Source organism: Lichenostomus cassidix, chromosome 6 (genome assembly GCF_008360975.1).
Source record: "Lichenostomus cassidix isolate B80296 chromosome 6, HeHo_3.0, whole genome shotgun sequence".
In the NCBI taxonomy this organism is placed as follows: Eukaryota; Metazoa; Chordata; class Aves; order Passeriformes; family Meliphagidae; genus Lichenostomus; species Lichenostomus cassidix.
Window position 1 is genome coordinate 14,434,420 of NC_139487.1, and position 19,718 is coordinate 14,454,137.

Consider the following 19,718-nt stretch of genomic DNA (forward strand, 5'->3'; position numbering starts at 1 on the left):
TTGTTTATTGAAACTATAAGCCCTTCTCTTTGCCACCACTGATTTAAATCACTTTAGCAGCAATGGTTCTACTCAAAATTAGCCAACTGCCTGAAGCTATAAATTGCTGCCTTTCTGTATGTATTATGTTTCAAACCAGTCACTTAGTGAAGCAGCTCATGAAACTGATGTGCTTGTGACACCTTTAATGTAGGTCATTTTTCTGAAGAATAAAGAACAAACCCCAAAATTTCAGAAATATCACTTGTTTTTTAATTGCTATTTGTCAGACAAGGAAAAAGTGAGTAAGCACATTACATTTAGGCTGTTAAAAAGGGAAGCTTATATATTTATTTATTTGTAGAACTGGTAGGGATCACTGTCTGTCACAATTACAGCCACAACACTTCATTCCTGACAGGACTTTACAGTGTCTCTGTTAGCCCACAGCATGGTCTGTGGGACTCAGGGTTATCAATCTGATAAATCTCAATGTGCTGTGTCAGGTTTAAGCACCACCAACTGCTCGAGCACATAAACATCAGCAGCTACCAGGGGCTCTGTAGTACTTTATATCCATGCCCTACACTGTCCTTCCTGATTTTCATTTTAAGAAGTCCGTTTTCAGTTTCATTGCTCTGGTACCAATAATCAAGTGGTTAAAAGTGTTGCCTGAAGCTGTATCCAGTGTCCCAAAAAGATAATTTGAGAAAAAGACGGCCAAGCCAAAACCAAGTCAATATAAGACATTAAAAAATATTTTTTATAATCTATCTGGAACAAAAGGCAATCTGGCAAAATTTTACACAGTGTTAATAAGAAGGAATATATATCTGTAGTATTAGTTTATATGTGTATTTTTCTTCAATTTTCCTGAAAGCAAATCCTAATATTAAAAAAACAAATTATGACTCCAGGAGAGATTTTAAATATGGTATTTTTAAAATGATAGATGAGATAGAATTAAAGCCTTCTTTTGACCTAGTTGCAGGTACAATAATAATTAAGCCAGATGGTAAGAGGCAGGGCAAACTGAATTAATTATTTTTTTTCTACTCATGGATTTTGTTTTCTTTGCTGGTTTTTTCAGTTGTTTTTGTTTCTAAAAATATGTTTACAAAGCAAAATTGAAAGAAAGATGTGAACAGGGATGTTTGTGTAATCACATGATGGGAACAGCTTCATCTGACTAGCTAGTTTCAGTGTTCTGAATTATACATCAGCATTACCTAAATATGGCCCTTGGCATCATCAGCTCCAAATGATCCTGGAGAGAGACATGAGATTTTTGCATGAGCTACAACTCCCCAAGTTTACTTTCCCAAATAAGCAAAGAATGCTGACGCTCTGGTATACACACTTACCTTACCTGTAAAGGTCTTAAATACCATCTCAGAAATGTTTGGCCATCCCTCAATATACACTGTTTTTCAATTTAGTTACTAATCTGTTATCCTGAGTATCTCCAGTTACAAGCCATAAATCTTTAAATGCCTCTAAAACTTTTCCATCTCCTCTGGAACATTTAGTTCAGGCTTATACTGAGGCATTATCTTAAAAAACAAACAAACAAAAAGTTTATTTGGTTTGTGCACCTAGCAGAGTAACTTTCCATTAACCTTACTTGCTTTATAAAATCTGAGATAATAAAAACCAAAACTTTTTTTTTGTTACACGACTCAGAATACTTTGCCTTTTTTTTGTCTTGGAACAATAGGAACTGATTGGAGACATAACCCACAACTCTTACTGAAATGTGTAACATGACAGAAGCAAAGAGACCCATTGGCTTTGCAGATGGAAAACAGACCATCAAGATATTTTATTCTCATTTCAGCAGCTATATGTTTCTGAATAAAAGGCAATTAAGAACATATCATTAAAAACAATTATTTCTTAAAAAATTATTTTAGCTACTGTTCAGTTGGCTCCCTTTAACTTGCATCTCATCCTTATATCATCATATAAAACTTATCTACGTGAGATTATTTTTAGTATTTTCAGATAATAGTAAATGAACCAAACCCAAATCCGAACACTTCCACTCCAAACCTCCCTTACAGTAAAGAACTGTTAAATGTTAATTCTGTAACAAGTTTTACACACACAGCAAGAGACAAAATGGTGCAGGAAACAAGACTTTTGGTAGACTCTATTATCTTGGCATACCACATATGCTGCAGATTACAGATTCTCATACTTTTAAGCAAGCCTAGATAAAAAAACTGCATTACCAGCAGCATTAAAAATCAACATCCCGTTCTGGAAGAATTAATCTCTTCTCAGTTTCAACATGACTAGGTTTGGTTTTGGCAATTATAGACCTTGTTGCTCAACAGTTGTTTAACAAGTCAGATGCAAGAAGTGTGCTCAGACCTCTCATCCCATGGCCTGTCTGGCTTCTCAGTCACTTCAGTGGAAGCAGCTGCAAGTCTTTCAAAAGTGAGTTAGAGTGCACTGTGCAGATTTAATAACTGCTTTCCCAACAGACTAAAGCGCTCCTGGTGTTCTAAAAAAATAAATGAGAGAACTGAAGTTCTCTAGCAATCCCTTGGGCCAATTACACAGATCAGAGATGGAATAATTCAAAGCATGATGAACCTGTCTTTTCCATTCTTATCTTGATTATTTTAGCATGAAAAGAGTTGGTTCTTGCTAAAGGTGGAATCAGCTCAACTACAGCTGACCTAGACAGCTACATAAAATTACAGTGTTCTCCAAATTTTTTCTGATTAAGAAAAGAGACACATAGTAGAAAAATGATCAGACACATCTTGGTGTCTGATGCAATCTTCCTTATTTACAGACTTAAAGTTCTGCTTTTCTTAGCACAGCAAATCACAAGCAAGCAATTGTTTCTGTTCCTTGCTTTTCTCCTTCATCTACTGCTCCATCCAAAAGCTCTCACAAAACAGTGTCTGAATTCACACTTCAAGTAGTCATTTACAGTAGATCATACCATTTGCTTCATTTTTCATTTTTGTGCCACTTTCTCATTTCTCCTAAGAATTACTTCAGCAAAACCCCTCAGCTACATGTATTTCTGAGTGACATACCTTTGTTCTGAGGCTTCTTAAATGAAAGACAGGAGGTAACCAGCTTCAGTTAAAATTGCTACAAATAGAGTTTCAATTATTCTGTCATGCTACCTAATGTGAAAAACAATGACCCCAAACTTCTGCAGAGAATATTCAAAACATACCTTAAAATACTAAATAATGCTTTGCCCGTTTTAGTGTCTGTCCATTTATCCAGCTACTCTCAACTACTGTGACTGCAGTATCCAAGAATTGCACTAAATAACTGGGTCCATTTCTAATTTTTACTGAAGGTGCAAGCAATCAAAACTATGAGCACTCTTCTGTGACACTTCTGTTCCATGAAATTGTTCCTTTGTTAGCTTTCCAAGGAGATAAATTTATCCTCCAGTGGGATCCTACTCTCACTGTCAACAAATTCAAACACACGATACAATAAAGTAATAGAGGTTTTTTCTAGAGTGACAAGAACTAGCTCACACAATCCTGTGCCGTGCTATGTTAATACTCTACTCTCACATTAATCTTTCTGACAAATAGAGGGGGAAGACAGCATATACACCAAGATTATATAGGAAAACATAAAACCAAAGGTTTCAATTTAAGAATTAGAATGGCAGGGTGATATTTAGGACATGCAGACTGTCTTCCATGAAAAAACATTCACAATGCCCAGGGGAAAAAAAACAAAGCAAAAAGAGAAAGAGAGGGATAAAAGCGAACTGGTTATTTTACAAAAGCAAATAGAAAGAAATTCAAAGGGAACAAATATTATTTCTTTACAGTAGCCTCAGAAATGACTGAACACAGAATTCATATCAGATGACCACAAATGAAGTTCAGGGGAAAAGATGGGCACAGTGAGGACCCTCTAGTTCATAAGAACTAAATAAGAGGAGCATGCAAGATTAACTTCACGAGATTAATTTTGGGTAGCTATATATTTTATAATGCCAGAGATAGAATTTCTCCTTTGCACCATGGACATTTTTCAATTTCTTTTCTTCAGCCTACACTGTTCTCAAAATAAGACAGTCAATGTAGGCAGAAAACATCTATTTAAACTACCATTTGGCCAATGTTCTGGGACTAAAACCTTGGCTTAGGGCTCTGTCCTTCTGACTTACAGTTCAACACATCAACACTACAGCATTATCACATTCCTATAGCATCCATGGATTTCTCCTGGAATTGGCTATCACTGCTAGAGATTGCTAATTTCTAACCTGAGCTATCTGTTAACACATGGCTGCAGATGGATTTCAGACACCAATTATATGGATGATAAAACACTAGCTTTTCACAAGGCTCTACAGTTGAGCCCTTTCTACTCACAGCTGCTGGCCAACTGTTGATTATTCACAGCAGAAAGCTCAGCTTTTCCTCTGTCAGCCAATCTGAGCCCCATCTATAAAGCCAAGCCCAGTAGATCAAAACAGACTCTCAGTTCTTGAGTTTTCTGTGCCAAATGGAGAATGTGATGAAGGGCAAAGAAAGCTCTACTTAGAAACAGTGCAATGTACAATCACTGTCTGGTCTGTAAAAGAGATGAGCAGGAAAATAGATGGCACAGAGCTCTGCAGGCAAAGACAGTTCTCTTTTACACTGGTGTCATATGGAGAAACTGGATTACCACACAATAACAAGTCCAATAAGCACAGATTATGAGTGTAGGATAGAAAGTAAATTACTGCTAGACTAATCCCAGACATTCCTCTTACCTAGACTGCATTAAAACAGGAACATCTATCTTTCCAACCTATTCATATTCTTTGCTCCCTCCAGAAAAAACACTATATGATTTTTTTTCTTATTATGTTCTATTTACTCTCTACTGTCCTCTCCAAAGTAACAGTTTCATATGCAGCAGATTAAATCTATTTGGCAAGAAGGTACACCAGTGTTTTTAACTTGTCTGCATTTTCACTGGGAGATAAAGTGGATCTATGACTTGAGCACATGCAGTAACAACTCTCAGATAAATACACACAGTACACCTTACTTTGCCAGATAGTATCTGAGGTCACATCAATACAAGAAAACTCTGGAATATTAGGCCAAATTAAATAAAAAATATTGATCTATGTGCACACATTTCTCAAGAAATATAATGGCCATTCAAATAAATACACTGAATGGAGAGAAGAGAGAAGTGTTATATATGTATTGAATTAATAAAATTTAAATAAAAATTATTAGTTCAGTTTAACTTTGAAAGAATTGTCTAGTTACCTTGGAGGAAAACCATTTCACTCAGCCTTATTAAACTCATTCTCTTGACATTAAATAAGAAGAAACTAATGTATAAAACTTCAAATAGGCAAAAGGTTTTCCTTATTGCCTTAACAATTAGATGGTAATATTCACTTTTCAGAGCCATCCCACATTAAACAGGAACATATTAAAGCTAAGTAGGTATTTACTCAGCAGCAAAATTTAAATAAGATAATTATTAAAAGGTCAAGATGAAATTATTTCATACTTGGATACTTATCTAACTAACTGGAAGGTAAAATTTGTATTCTGAGGAATCCAGAACCTCCAGTAGTACAATAAATTAGTTCACTTAGAAAGTAAAATTCCTCAGATAATTCATAGAAGGGGAAAGAAGTTTTCCCCTAGCTTTCTCTTGAAAGAAAAAAGAGATTTGTTAGGTGAAACAAACTCTGCTAGTTATACAGATTTCCTGCTGCCAGCATGGTAAGCTCTGCCTTACAACTGGAATTCCTGGAACATGGAGTTCCCTTAAACTCAGTTAGGAGTAGGAAAGACTAATTCTATTAAACATAATCAGCATTTTCTCATGTAATATTATGTTGAAGTATTGTGTTGAATTATGTGGACAGGGACATTCCCTCCAAAATTTTCTCACCAGCCCTGTGCTGATATAAGTACATTTTAAAGTGCTAGGAACAAGCTCACCTCAATCACATGCTATGATAGATTTAAGTCCCTGTGCATGAGGAACACTGTTCATACTGAACATCTCATTCAATAGCTACAAACTTAAAATTTAATTCTGAGTATCACCCAAAGCTTTCTGTATAACAATTCACAGGCTTTAGTTGCTCCATCTGTTTAAAAATATAAGATGAAAATAAGATTGAAAAAATAAATGTAATCTTATTTTCCACATTAAAATCAACAAATGAAAAATTATAAAGTATCTGTTGCTATTAATAGCTGTGCACAATTAACTCATTTTGTAGGACCAGGATCAACAGCACATGACTGAACAGACAGAGAATGTGTCAAAATATTAATGGACATGTAATACACCTCATGCAGAGATAACTGATGTTTTTTGATTCACAGTTTTTAAAAATAACTTTGTAATCTAAGCATTCTTTTTTTTCTGAACATTTTTATCAAGGATTCATTTATAGATAAATGCAAAATCATCTCAATCTGAACAATACTTGCAATTTAAGACCTATGTAATTATTTCCTTCCTCACATATATACATATATACAAATTGTTATTTCCATTTCATAAATGAGAATACCCAGAATCACAAAAAGAAAATTAGAAATAGCAGAGTAGCTCATATTTTTTAATTTATTGCATAAATTAATATGATCAGCTTGTACAGGAATAAACATGTTAAAACATGTATGGTATTATCCACAATTGGCTGCAGAGTTAATTGCCTTAATCAGTATATACGATATTATCTGATTTCTTTAATGTCAGTTTTACTGAATATTAGAGTTTTTACAGGAAAAATCAAAATGCTTTAACAGCATTTCCTTCTAGTGCAAGCTAGCACAAATTTAAATATCTCCCAGCAGGCAACATAGAGCTCTGTTCGATGCTCATGTGTTTCTATTGGCTTCCATTTGATTAAAGGAAACTGCTTCACTATAGAAGCAAAGTAGAACAATTCCTTGGTGTATTAAAGCATCATGTTCTGTGTGTGTGACCACACAAGGATTCAAAAGAAGAATGAGACAGAGCTCTTCTCAGAATACCAGATTATCTGACTTTGAGTAATGACTATTTAGTGAAGATTTATGTTATTTCCATTTTCTAAAGCTCTACGCAAAATTATCATAACAGCTCTCCTTTCAAGAAAAATTTAGTTTTGAAACTTCTGTTTTCTATCACTGGCACTATTTGTACTCTCAGGATACAGGAGATAAAGTAAGAGCTTTAAAAGGCTGCCATCAACCATTTAAATAACTGCCTCAAACTCCCATAATTTTGCAGCTAGGGGATTCAAACAACAGTGGAAACACCACAAACATTCACTCGCTAACTTGCTAAAGGGGCCCAGCCTCTCAGGAGTGTTTGCAGTGTACAGCCATGGATCTTACTTTAGGTTCCAGAAACTTGGAGCTAAGATAAGAATGCAGTAGAGTATGAAAATAATAAGCCTTTTGTTCTTCTTCATTCTCCAGTGCACATGTCAGAATTTGAATTTAGAAAACCCTAAAAGCACAAAAAAGTCTATGTGTTGTAAGGGTATTTCATTACTCTACAACAGGACGGAAAGGAAAATACCATAGCCAGAAAATCAGTGATAGAAATGTTACCAAAACTACTGAAAGATTTCACATTCTGTAGTACTGAACAAAATCAAAGCCATAAAATGAAATTCTGTAAATTAAATAGGTAGATTTAAAAACCCCAACAACACACCACCTAACTCAACTGAGCTATTTATTTACAGAATAAACTAAAGGTAGCATGCGATGCAAAGGAAGCAGAGTCATTTCTTTCTGAGACCAAAATAACCTATTGTTTGGGGATTAGGTCTAAATGATGTGTGACTGTGGCAACCTAGAAAAAAAACCCTTAAATATTTATTTTCATATTACATCTCAAGAATCTAGCACTAGAAAGTGGCAAAGTTGACAATTGCAAATTATTTTCCATCTTAAACTTGACAGTATTTACCTTTATAAATGGAAATACAGTGCTGTGAGAACTGATGTAAGGCAAGTCTGGAATATACTCAGGAATCTGGCTGTTATAAGATATGAACTTCCTTCATCCTGAGAATTATCTACACATCCTTCATATATGACAAGGTCACAAAATAAAATATTCCATTACAATATTTGTGTAAGGCTTATTTTATAGAATTAGATTATCTTGAAAAAATAAACAACAAATTCTGAAGTTCCAGTCAAAATTCAATTTTTTAAAATTTTGTGTTACAAACTAATGTTTTCAAGACTTGACTGCCTTTATTTAATAAGGTCTGCTTACTCTATGAAATGCAGGGAACAGCTTAGCTGAGTAACATGGCATTTTTGTGGCTATGATTTTAACTAGTCAAGCCACACAAATAGATGACAGCTACTTTATTTTAAATCTTACTGTTGAAGTAAAGTGAAGTAAAGCTGTAAACTTTTTTCCTTCCAAAAATAATCCGCAAATTGATTGCTGTCAACTGATTGCTTGAGGGAAAGTCTGTCAACCAAGGAGGGTGGAGCCAGGAAAGATAAGCTCCCTCTTTCCATGTGTAAATACCTTTCAACAAAAAATGGAAGCTAAATCTTACATAGCCTTTGTCAATTAAAGATCTATTCCGTGTGAATATTTTAAAAAATGTTTTTTATAGTATCCAATACTTTTATTCAGGAAAAACTACATCTGACTATACTTTGTTATCAAAGAGACATGATGTTATTCAAGTGATCTGAATGAAATCCTGTGTCTTTGTTCCTTAAAAATGAAAGCATATCTTGTGAGAGCTGATTCTGGCTTCTGAGGGATATGGTCTGCCCTCTATACACTTCAAACACGTTTATACCAAAATTCAAACTCTTAGCAGGTTTTAAGGCCTAAAATATATTTGCCCCATACCATTAATTTACAGAACACCTACCTGCCTTTAGAGATTATAATGAAGATCCTTAGCATCTATAAGGAGTTTTTTACCTTGTAAACACTATTTAAATGCTAGATTATGACAACGACAGAAGTAGCTCAGTTTATCTCCATCCAGAAAGTAAAATGTTGTTTGTATTTGGATTGCCTTATTAATTAATGTCTAAAACCCAGTATCTCTACTAACTGATATTTTGCCATTTACCAAAACAATCTCTCTCCCTGATATCTCACTTCAGTTTTTTTCAGATATCCACTAAGACCCCATTGAAAATAAATACAATCTTAGAACATATTTTTCTGTTGTCAATTACGGAAAAAAAAGTCTACTGTTTGCAGTTTATAAAAAGTTAAATTCAACATTTTTTTTTACATTTTTAAACAGTTTATAGGATGACAAAATGTAAGACTTTACTTGCAGAGACAATGCAAAATGGTTGGTGAGCATTCTGGAGAATCACAGTCGGAAAAACTATTAAATAACTTTCTCCATTGTTCTGCAGGTAATGTGTAACATTTTAGTTAGTAACTTTATCTGCACCTTTTATAGCATCAGTTGAAAAGGGTTTGCTCTGTCCTTCCAATTTAAGCAGATGTACAGTGTTAACAGGAAATTTAGACAGCAACAAAAAGAAGAACAAACAAAAGCAGTTATTTTTCAGGAATTTAGATGATGAGCATATGCATTTATATCGATTTTGGAAATACAAGTAAAGGCTAGAGCTGCATACTTGCACAGGTGCCCATTCACAATTTTTCAATTCCCACCTGTTCACTGCAGATAGATTCCAAGAAGCATTTCTCTCCAAATTCTGGAGGCATCCTGACAGGCCTAAGCATCACACAGAGTAGTAAAATTCTCCCATTTTTCTGATGGAGCTCCTACAGGATGTGAATTCAGAACAAACTGCAAAGACTGGATTGCTTCTCAAAATCAGTGTCAAGGTATCAAGCCGAAAGTGCAATTAGCTCTTCACTGTCCCTAGGACACCATATCCTCATTTCAAGGAGGAAAAAAAGGAGAGTCATCATTTTCAGTATTTTAAGCACTATCTTTGCAGTATTCTGTAAGTGGAAAGCCATTTGATGAAAAAGTTGCTTTTCGTCATTCTTCTATGTGCACACACACAAAAAAATATGTATTTTTAGCTAAAATCAAATGTATCAGTCTCTTGATAAACCAACAGAAAACTCCTTCTCTTCAAACAACGTTGAATAAATTTTCCTGCAACAAAACAGCTTGATCCTAGACCAAGCTTAAATAATCATAGCTTAAGCACAGAGCACTGAGTCTTACCCTAGGAATCTTAAGTTTTGCTTGCAATGAGAATAGTTCAGTGTCCTTTCTCACTGCTCTTGGCAAAGCAGGTGAGTGTGGCATAAGGTACACAATTGCTTCATCTGAATGAAAGACCATTTGGCTTCAAAAACATCAGCTGTGGACCATATAATTCACCTCTATTTTGCAATCAATTTCAAGATTACACATTTCAAATTCCCCACAACCATAGCAAGCCCAGAGGGTCAGTCTGCCTTTAAAAATAAGGTGATGAAATAAATTTAATGCAAAAAAAAATGCAGAGCCTGTTTGACATATAAAATAGTATCTTCCCTGCGTCAACCATATGGTATGAGTAATTCACAGTCATACACTGAAACATAGACAAAAAGAAAACTGTCAACTGGTGCATGTGTACACACACATGCCAGTGCTATTAAACCAGAGCAAGGATAGATGGTGAAGAGCTATTTTTATCTGTTAATTTTCCTGGCTAAACAGCAGGAGTAAAATTATTGCTGATGTAAGTAATAGTAACTATTGTTACTAACAATTACATTATTACTAATGAAGCATGAAAGTGAGATGAAATGAAAAGTGGTGGAATTGCTGGGCTTGGAGGATTTGTGATCAGTGCCACAAAATTCAGCTAGGGACATTACTGACTCTGCACCCCTGTTGATACTGGGGCCATTTTCCTTAAAGACCAGAATAATGGGACTAAGGGCACCCTCAGCAAGTTGGCAGAGCATATGAAATAGGGAGTAGTGGTGCTGCCACTAAGAGGCACCCCAACAGACTGGAGAAATGAAGTTCAGCAAAAGGAAATACATGTTCCTCACCCAGGGAGGAATAACTGTTCACTGGGAAAATCTAGGGACCAACCAGGGGAAAAGAAGTGGGCATAAAAAGATGGGGGGGTTCTGGTGGGCAAGAAGCTGAACATGAGCCAGCAAAGTGCCCATGTAGCAATGAAGGTCAACACTCTCTGTGTTAGGAAAAACAGTGCCAGCAGGCTGGGAGTGATGATCCTTCCCCTCAGCACCAGCGAGGTCACATCTGGAATAGCACCTCCTTCTTCTGGGCTCCCCAGTACAGAAACAACATGGTCATCCTGGTGTACATCTGTTACAAGGACACAGAAGATATGAGTCTTGGAGCATCTGTCACATAAGGAAAGGCTGGAAGAACTGAGTTACTTCATCCTGGAGAAGGCTCAGAAGGGATCTGAATCAGTATTTACAAATACCTGGTGGGAGGGAGAATCCAATCCTTTTAAACAAATATTATGGGAAAGGAAATTCAGAATCTATTCTCTCCAGATTTCAGTAATGAATTTGATATGCTATCACCCAGCAATTATTTACCGAGTTGGAAATATAAGCATAACACAAAAATAAAGTTGAGATAAAGGTGACAAATGGCAGCATATTGGACAGACTTCTTTAAAATCCTTCTCCATATTCATCTCATTATATGTCTGTGAACACTGTGAAAAGCAGAGGTGTTTTGATAAAAACTGTTTACAGGAAGCCCTCTTGAGACAGGTGGGGTTCTTGCTAACTTAGAGAAGAAATTGGAGGAACATTTGCACAGGCATATTAGAAATGGCAAAACCTTTAGCAACTTGTCAAAGCCACAGGATTACAAATAGCAGAATTTCTGTGATTATTTCTGTGATGGTCTCTTATAATTTGAGAGCAACACAAAAAGATAAATTACACACCCATTTGCTACTAACAGATTAAACCAGCCTGGCATATCTGTAAAGCAAACTTGATATTCACCAGCATCTGATACAGCATTTTCAAAAGAGGTGGAGCATTAACATTCTTATTCAAGACTTTGAGCAAACACTTCAGGAACAAGTTTCAGAATTCAGCAGAATCCAGTTACTAGCCTCTGTGTCTTCCTATTTATTTTGTTTTGCCAGACAGACTAAAAGGTGCTTGCTCTGCTTGTTTGATCCTAGTACATAAAAGCTGAGGAAGACACATGATCGATGTTTATAATTTATTGAGGGCTACACACCTAGGAATGAGCTGGTTTTAAATAACAATATTGAGAGATTAAGAAATAGGAATCAAAGAATATACTTTGGCTGAAAGTTCAAAGAAAGCTCTAAGCATTAGGAGAGAGGTTTTGAAACACCTTTCCAGAAAGAGCAACAGGGCAATGTACTTAAAGTAGACTGTGATGACTTTATGACTGGAATTAGATAAGATGGTTGTCTAACTCAGAAAGGTCTTTTCTTCAGCCCTAAATTACTACAGTGATCAACTACTCCCTATCTTGCTCCCCTCCTTCCCAGACATTTTGTTCCCATTATTCCCACTAAAGTTCAACTAGGGCTATGAGAGGACTCCATGCAGTTTGTTATCTTTAAGAGAAAACAATCTTAAGACTTTAACTCCTACCCCTCTAGCTTAAATGGTTTTACAGAATATTGCATCAAAGCAGATGACTAGAAGCTCTCCTTGAGATCAGAAGATTTAATCAGCAGCTAAACAGAGTGGTGCACTGCAAATACACTGAAATGATATTGCCTCTTTGGGTCTTCATTAAATATTTGTCCTCCTTGCCAGTTTAATGGATTTCTGCTTAATATATAAACAGTCAAAGAAGGAATTTGTACTCCAAGCATACACACCTCAAATGCTGTCTCTATCCAGAACCTTGCAATTTAATTTGTTTATTAGGACATACAGCTACCCCCACCCATCAAAACATGGTATTTTTATGTTAATCACTGAACAGCCCATTCAGAAGTTTTTTATGGCAGTGTGTAAAGCAAAATCAACTACAGAAAATAGAGAGAGCATATTCCCATGACTACAGCTACTGGCCAGTAGTCACGTAGTTATTTGTATAGCAGTAAGTGAACACTGAAGCTTTCAGAGCTACGTCCATCAATAAACGAGCAGCACTGTGTTTTCCTGACCCAAAAATCATGCTCAGCCTGTTGCAAATGTTTAAAAGGTAGGCAGGTCTGTCATTCACTGAAGTCACCAAGTCCACAATCCCTTGTATCAAAGAGAAGTCATTATTGTAAGGCCAATAGAGTCTGGTGAGTGCAAACACATTTCCCTACCTCCTTCTGCTCGACAAATGATTTTTTTTCATTTTAGATTAGACAAGAAGCAAATGCTTTTCCAATATAACTTGATCCAACACTTGACAGCCAAACAAAAATGTACACTGGACTCAAACTTACGCAGTGACACATTGTTCAAACCCCAAATCAGAACTTCCATGTTTCACTTATGACTTACACAGCCAAAGCACAGGCCAGAACAATGCCAGTCCCACAGAAAAAGGTATTTCTATTATAATGCTATCTCAGAACAATAAACATTCCCCAATTAAAAAACTTTGGCCACTATGTGGATTGGTGTCCATGACCACATTTCCAGTTAGAGATAGAAGATTTGGGAAAGAAAACAAAATTGTTCTCCTGTTCCAAGTTCAAAGATGAATTCCACTTTTATTGACTGTCATTTGACCTCTACCACCTCTTATTCTGTGACAAACCAGGCACTCAAAAACTGAATCTCTTTTAATTGGTTGGTTATAGACTAGACCATTTCCACCTTAAATGCCATAAAAATGCTGTAAATGTGAGTATGATTTTGTTTAACAATGACCTGCAGTCTTGGATTTGACAGAAAGACTTGATTTCAAAATGTTTTTCCCCACCTGACTAGTCTCCTTTTAAATTTTTGTCTTTTTATTTCTGGCTTGAGCTTATTTTTGTCTGCCTTATTTTGTTGCTGTAGAACAGTGATATGAAAACTACTGCATACAGGCTTGCTTTCAAAGTGAGCATATTGAGTGGTTAGCCTGGCTCATATGTTCTTGCTTACCTCACAGATTTCTGTGTTATTATTAGTTTCTTCTACTAGCATAGCAGTCTTTTGCTGCACACATGCACACACTTTTACAATAAGCTCACAACTTATGAAACTTGCAAATCACATGTGCTGTCAAAGCACACAAACTCCTTAATTCCCTCATTCTGATGCAATGTACAGGATCCGTGTATAACACACAGCATCTTTTTAACCAGAAAGCAATATTTTTACATAAGCGGAACAAAAGAACTTAATAATCTTTGCCATTTACAGTATTGTCAAAAATACATTAGGCTACTAAGGCAATTAACCCCAACCTAAATGAGTTCCATCGGAAATGACAAAACCTCAGTCTAGTTTTGCAAGCAACAAAACTAGTCAAATATATGAAAATTCACTGATGCCACGAAACTAAAGTATGAGTAACTTCTACAATATGAAACCATTATCTCATCAGACTAAGGTCATCATTTCACATTTTATGAAGAAATACCTGGCACAGGAATAACACAAACATCTTACTGAACAGTAGGTCTCCCCAGTTCAGCTCATTTAGCAGGCAAGTGTCAAGAACTATTACAGTATTGCCTCAGAGGCAGTAAGTGAAATTCTTAGAAGTAGCTTTTCACATTTTAAAGCTTTTTTTCAAAGGGTGGAAATAATCAAAGCAGACATCACACAGATTTTAGTTGCTGTAGTTGAGAAAGTCAACCTTTTCAATGGAAGTTGTGGTATCCCTAGCCCAAGTTGTCCCCATCCTGTATCTCAGAAAATATAGGCTTGTACACACTAAAAACAGAAGGTAAAACAGCTTGGTTGCTCTCAGCCTTTTCATGTGTAGCAAAAATAAGAGGACATATGTGATTCTAAAGCACCATCCACCACTTCCAACTCTGCAAGAGATTTCAGGCTATAACGTGTAAATCATTACTACATGCTGTAATAGTGCTTTCTATTTAATCAGGAGAGAAGAAAAATCCCCTCTAGAATTACAATAAATAACTACAATTTTGTTTTAAATGAAACGATGTAGTTTATATCTGACCTGGGTTTCAGTCTTTTCCTAGTGGGAAATATAAATTCAGCATTTGGATACATAATCCTACAGCTCTCAGAAGAAGCCGACTCCACCGCGAACACTTTACATGATTTATAGCTCTTCTCCAGATTCAGATGACAAGTCTCGGCGGAGCAGGTGCAACGGGGTATTTTTTCCTTCCTTCAGACATCATTCCCGCGTACGTAAATTAATTAGCAAGTCTTCCGCACTTTCGCGTAAGCGGGGAAGATAAAGCTAATGGAACATCAGCATTTGGTTTCTCACGAGGAGCGGGTGACCCGGCGGAGGGAGGGAGGGAGAGAGGCAGGGAGGGGGCTCGCTGTTACTGCCGGAGCCACAGAGATTTTGACAGCGTCAGCGGCGATAAAGTGAGCCTGGCGCCCGCGCACTTACGCCAAGAGAGCGATTTTTAAAGCACGGGCAGGATTTGGGGGAACCTCGGGGACGCGAAGCGAACATACCCCCCACACCTCCCGCGGCAACACGAGCATTCCTGTCCCCCCTGCCGGCGCGTTGGAGCGGCCATGCCCTGCCCTGCCCCTTTCCCGGCTGCCGGGGCACGGGGGGCGCGTCCCGACTCCCATTACCTCCTCCGGAGCCATGGAGAGCGCTGCGGCCGCGGCTCGCCGGGCGCGGAGCGGAGCGGAGAGGAGCGGAGCGGGGCGGAGGGGCAGGAGCTCCCCGCGCTCCTCACCCGCCGCGCCGAGAGCCACTGGCACAGCCCGCTCCACATCAGTGCATTAACAGCAGCCACATCATGATTAATTCATCAGTGCCAGTGACCAGGGGAGGAGGCAGCGCGGGGGCTGGGGAGAGGCAGGGCGCACGGGACGGTTCCTTCTCCCGGAGTTCGCCCCCGGCGCAGGGCTCCGCCGGCGCGGAGATAGGGACAGAAGGCTGGATGCTGCGCCAGCGCCCCGCTCGCCGCGGTGCCCGTGCCCTGCTCGCTGTGAGGGAGGGCGGGAGTGTCCCTGGACAGGGCACCGGCCGGAACCCCCGCCAACGACCGGCGGGACCGCGCTGGGAGCCGCGAGGGGAAGAGCGAGGGAGCCGATCGAGGGAAGTTGGGAAGGCTCCGCGCCCCGGAGCGGGCTGCAGTCACCACGCAGCTGGACGCAGGAGCATCCTCAGCTCCGCGGGAAACGGGAGCTGCAGCCCCTCCTTGTCTCCCGGCTGCCAGCAGCCCGCCAGGTGCCTTGGCTGTGGAGCGGAGCCCCGACCTGCCGGCGCGGAGAGTCCGGCCGGGCTGTACAAGCACCCCGGGCATCCGTGTGGCCGCGATCACGGCAGCAGGACTGAGCTCATTTGCACAAATGTGTCCAAAACCCCTCCTCAGCCTCGGTGAAAACAACTGCTCGGCCACGCGCCAGTTGCCGGAGCCAGGTTTCTCCATGCAACGCATCACTGGTGTGAGCTTGCCTGGCTCTGCTGAGGCAGCAAACTGGCTCCTTCCCCGCTCCTCCGGCACGGAGCTTTGCTGCCCTGTCTTCTGAGGGCAGTGCCGATTTCTTCAAACACCATTTGTTAAACTAGCAGTACGCTGGACTTTCAGTTGTTTCACAGAAGGGGCAAAAAACCACTCGGACTTTAAGGGTTTCAGAACAGTTGTTAAATCCAGGAACCCCTTTGCATTTCTCTGCCTTCATGTTCCACTCCAAGTACAGGTAGAAGTCCTCCAAATCCACCATCCCCCTCTCACACTTAGTAGAACTTTACAACACCAAGCAAGAAGCCACCTTACCTTCTTAGGTAGCTCCCTAGTCAGATGATGAAATTTGAGTAGAGCAGATGATTTATAACCTACTTATTACTGCCTCACTTCATCTATAAGATCAGGTTTGCCTTCCTGGTAGCATTGTCATGCTCCAGGGGACTGTATTTGAGTAGGATGTTATCAAGGTCTAACAATTCTTTATTGATCTGTGCCAGGAGCAAAAATCACCTCTTCTGGATTTTAGATTAGCAAAGAATTTTCAGTCAGGACTCACAAAATCCTCCAGGTTAACACCCAACCTGACACAGCAATATACAGAGATTTCCAAGTATCAGACAGAGTTCATGAGCTTCACATGGAAAGATCCCCCAAATTGTCACAAGCCCTAAGACAGGTAATCATAGGCAAAGAGGTTTAAAGCTGTGCAAGGAGGAAGAAGGAAATAAATGAAAAGGTAGAGCAGTTTTGTGGGAAAAATGCATGACACCTGTTAATTTTCCTTTTGCATTATGCTGTAGATTTGTGTTACTCATACCCAAAAGAGTAATTAACTCCACAGTTAGGGTTGTGTTGTGGTTTGCACTTATAGTGGGACTAAAAATCTCTTGGTTCAGTACTTGAATGCCGCATTTAGATTACACAGCACAATAGCACTTAATAATTACAGTAAAATTTTCTTTTAAAAAATAATCTAAGTTGCCTTCCATAGAGAAAAATCTTAATTGTCCTCTTTTTCCAAATTTTCCCATTTTCATCACATCTGTGAATTCTGAAAGTTCCTATGTACATTGAAAGCCATTCTTACTGTAGGAAAAGAACACAGGTAAAGCCAATATTGAACTTTTAAAACTAAGCTTGTGAAATCATTATTTACCACAGCCCAATTACACTTGACAGAGATTTGTCAGTGAAAGCCATTTCTGATTTTGTTTTTAAAAGAGCGTGCACTGAATTAACATTCTGATGAAGTAAAATTTTTATTCTCATGTCTGTCTTTCAAGTAGATTTCATTTTCTTCATTGTTTTCTGACTGCTTCTGGCTATATCATATCCACTATATTACTTCATTGCACTTAGTACTGGTATTCCAACATAATCACATAATAGTAGCTTGAATTGTTCTACCTACCTTTATTTGGGGGAAAAAAAAAGCATTTTATCAGAATCAAAAGTTTCCTGCAAAAACTGATGTACTCATCTGAAAATAAACATGGAACTGGATTAAAAACTCTGAATCTCCAATCCAAAACCCTGCTTTTCAGCAGACATTACCCAACATCTTCTGTAATCCAATGCTTCATCTTAAAATCAGTTCATTTCACTCTTGCTAGTGAAGGCAGTGCTTGAACATCACTCTTCTGATTAGAAATTTTCCCATTTGTTTCTCTCCTCACAACATTCTAAGTATTCTTCTCTTCTCTTCTGTTCACCTATTGATATAGTTGATGACCAATACTCATGTTTTTCTTCAATTGAGACAGATCCCCTTTCAATCTCTTTTCATAAAACCAGTTCTGGATTTCCTTGATGATGTCTATGACCTATTACAGTTTGAATTAGTAATTTTAAAATTACTAATGGACATTAGTCTGACTGATGGACAGAGTTTTATATTTGGCATTCCAGTAAGCTCTTACTAGTAATGCCCACAATGGTCTCTTCATCCCCATCTAAATACTGAAAAAGGTGGTATTTGCTTTACTTTCTTTCATGACTTTCCTATGTAGAGAGCTTTTGGTTTTTTCTGTGCTCAATACCAACAAGTCTTTCCCATGCCATACAACTTTTGACTCTCAAAGTACCATATTATAACAAAGTTTTTATTGGGCTCTGGTGCATAATCTTGACTTTTGTTGCCCTATAATGCACCACAGTTTCTTGGCTCCAATATTTTTTGTGTGCTATTGACAAGTTGCAAATCAACAGCAAATTACACATTTTCTTCCATTACACAGAAATATTAAGACTGATTCTTAACAAACCTAGCAAACCCCATTTATACACTGATCTCTTTTCAGCATAAACTCTCTTCCTTTTCAGATCATTATTCACTGCGCAATTTTTATACCATGGTTTTATCTTCCATTTCAATAGTTGCCTATGCACAGACACCTGCTTCCAGGTTATTAGCATTGAACTCTGGAGAAAGCAAAGGTGTTTGATGAAATGGTGCATGAGGTGTCAATTGTTATAGAGATTGGGATAAAGATGCAGTAGAATTAAAAAGACAAAGGAGAAATGCAGTTATGACTAGCCTGGTGGAAGTCCAGTCTATCTGCTGTGCTGTGTTTCCTACTTAAAAATGGCCTAGTACTGTAATTTGAAGAAAAATCACCATGGCTAGAGAAGGGGGAGAATGAACCTATTTTCTATGCTTTTCAGTTGTTTCTTCTATTTTCGGAAATTCTCTAGGTTCCTTATTACAGAATTCAATTGCCTGGGCAATTTTATTCATGTGTCATCTCAGTGACAGTTGTACAACTATGTAACCATCAACATATGCAACACTTCAAAGCCTGGGTTACTTATATTGTTGTTATTTATTGAAGTAGAACTTTATGTTTCTACAATATGATTAATACCCTTGCTGATACCTTATTGGTATAAAAAGATGAATGCATTGTTCCACTACTGCAACATCTGAATTTATATGGACATAGATTCATTGGAAATATTTCAAGTAATACAGTTGGGTTTTTTTAATATTGTGGATCAAGTTTCAGTGCTGACACATCTAGACATTTGGTCTTGGTGTATCTCTGTCTCAAATTTTGGATGAAATCTCAATCACACAAAAATCAAAGAAATTCTACTAGTTAATTCATCAGAGCTAGGATAGCATTCACTGAATTTTCTCTGAAGGTTCAGTATATTTGACATGAAATCCCTAATTACAGTAGCTTATATAAAATATAAACCTACGTGTGTCTAGGTTTATTTCTAGAAAATAAATTATAT

General features: G+C 37.9%; 1 protein-coding gene across 2 annotated transcripts in view; it reads right to left on the reverse strand.

The window, feature by feature from the left end:
* Window positions 1-16,042, reverse strand: part of LOC146435291 (heparan sulfate glucosamine 3-O-sulfotransferase 1-like) — a 43,453-nt gene extending 27,411 nt beyond the window's left edge. The window contains exon 1 of one of the 2 annotated variants that reach the window (XM_085065143.1): window positions 15,634-16,042. The gene's annotated coding sequence lies outside the window, so the exon portion shown is untranslated. Of the gene's footprint in view, window positions 1-15,031; window positions 15,540-15,633 lie in introns of those variants that run through there. The other variant, XM_085065142.1, reaches the window with a different exon arrangement.
* Window positions 16,043-19,718: the final 3,676 nt, after the last annotated feature.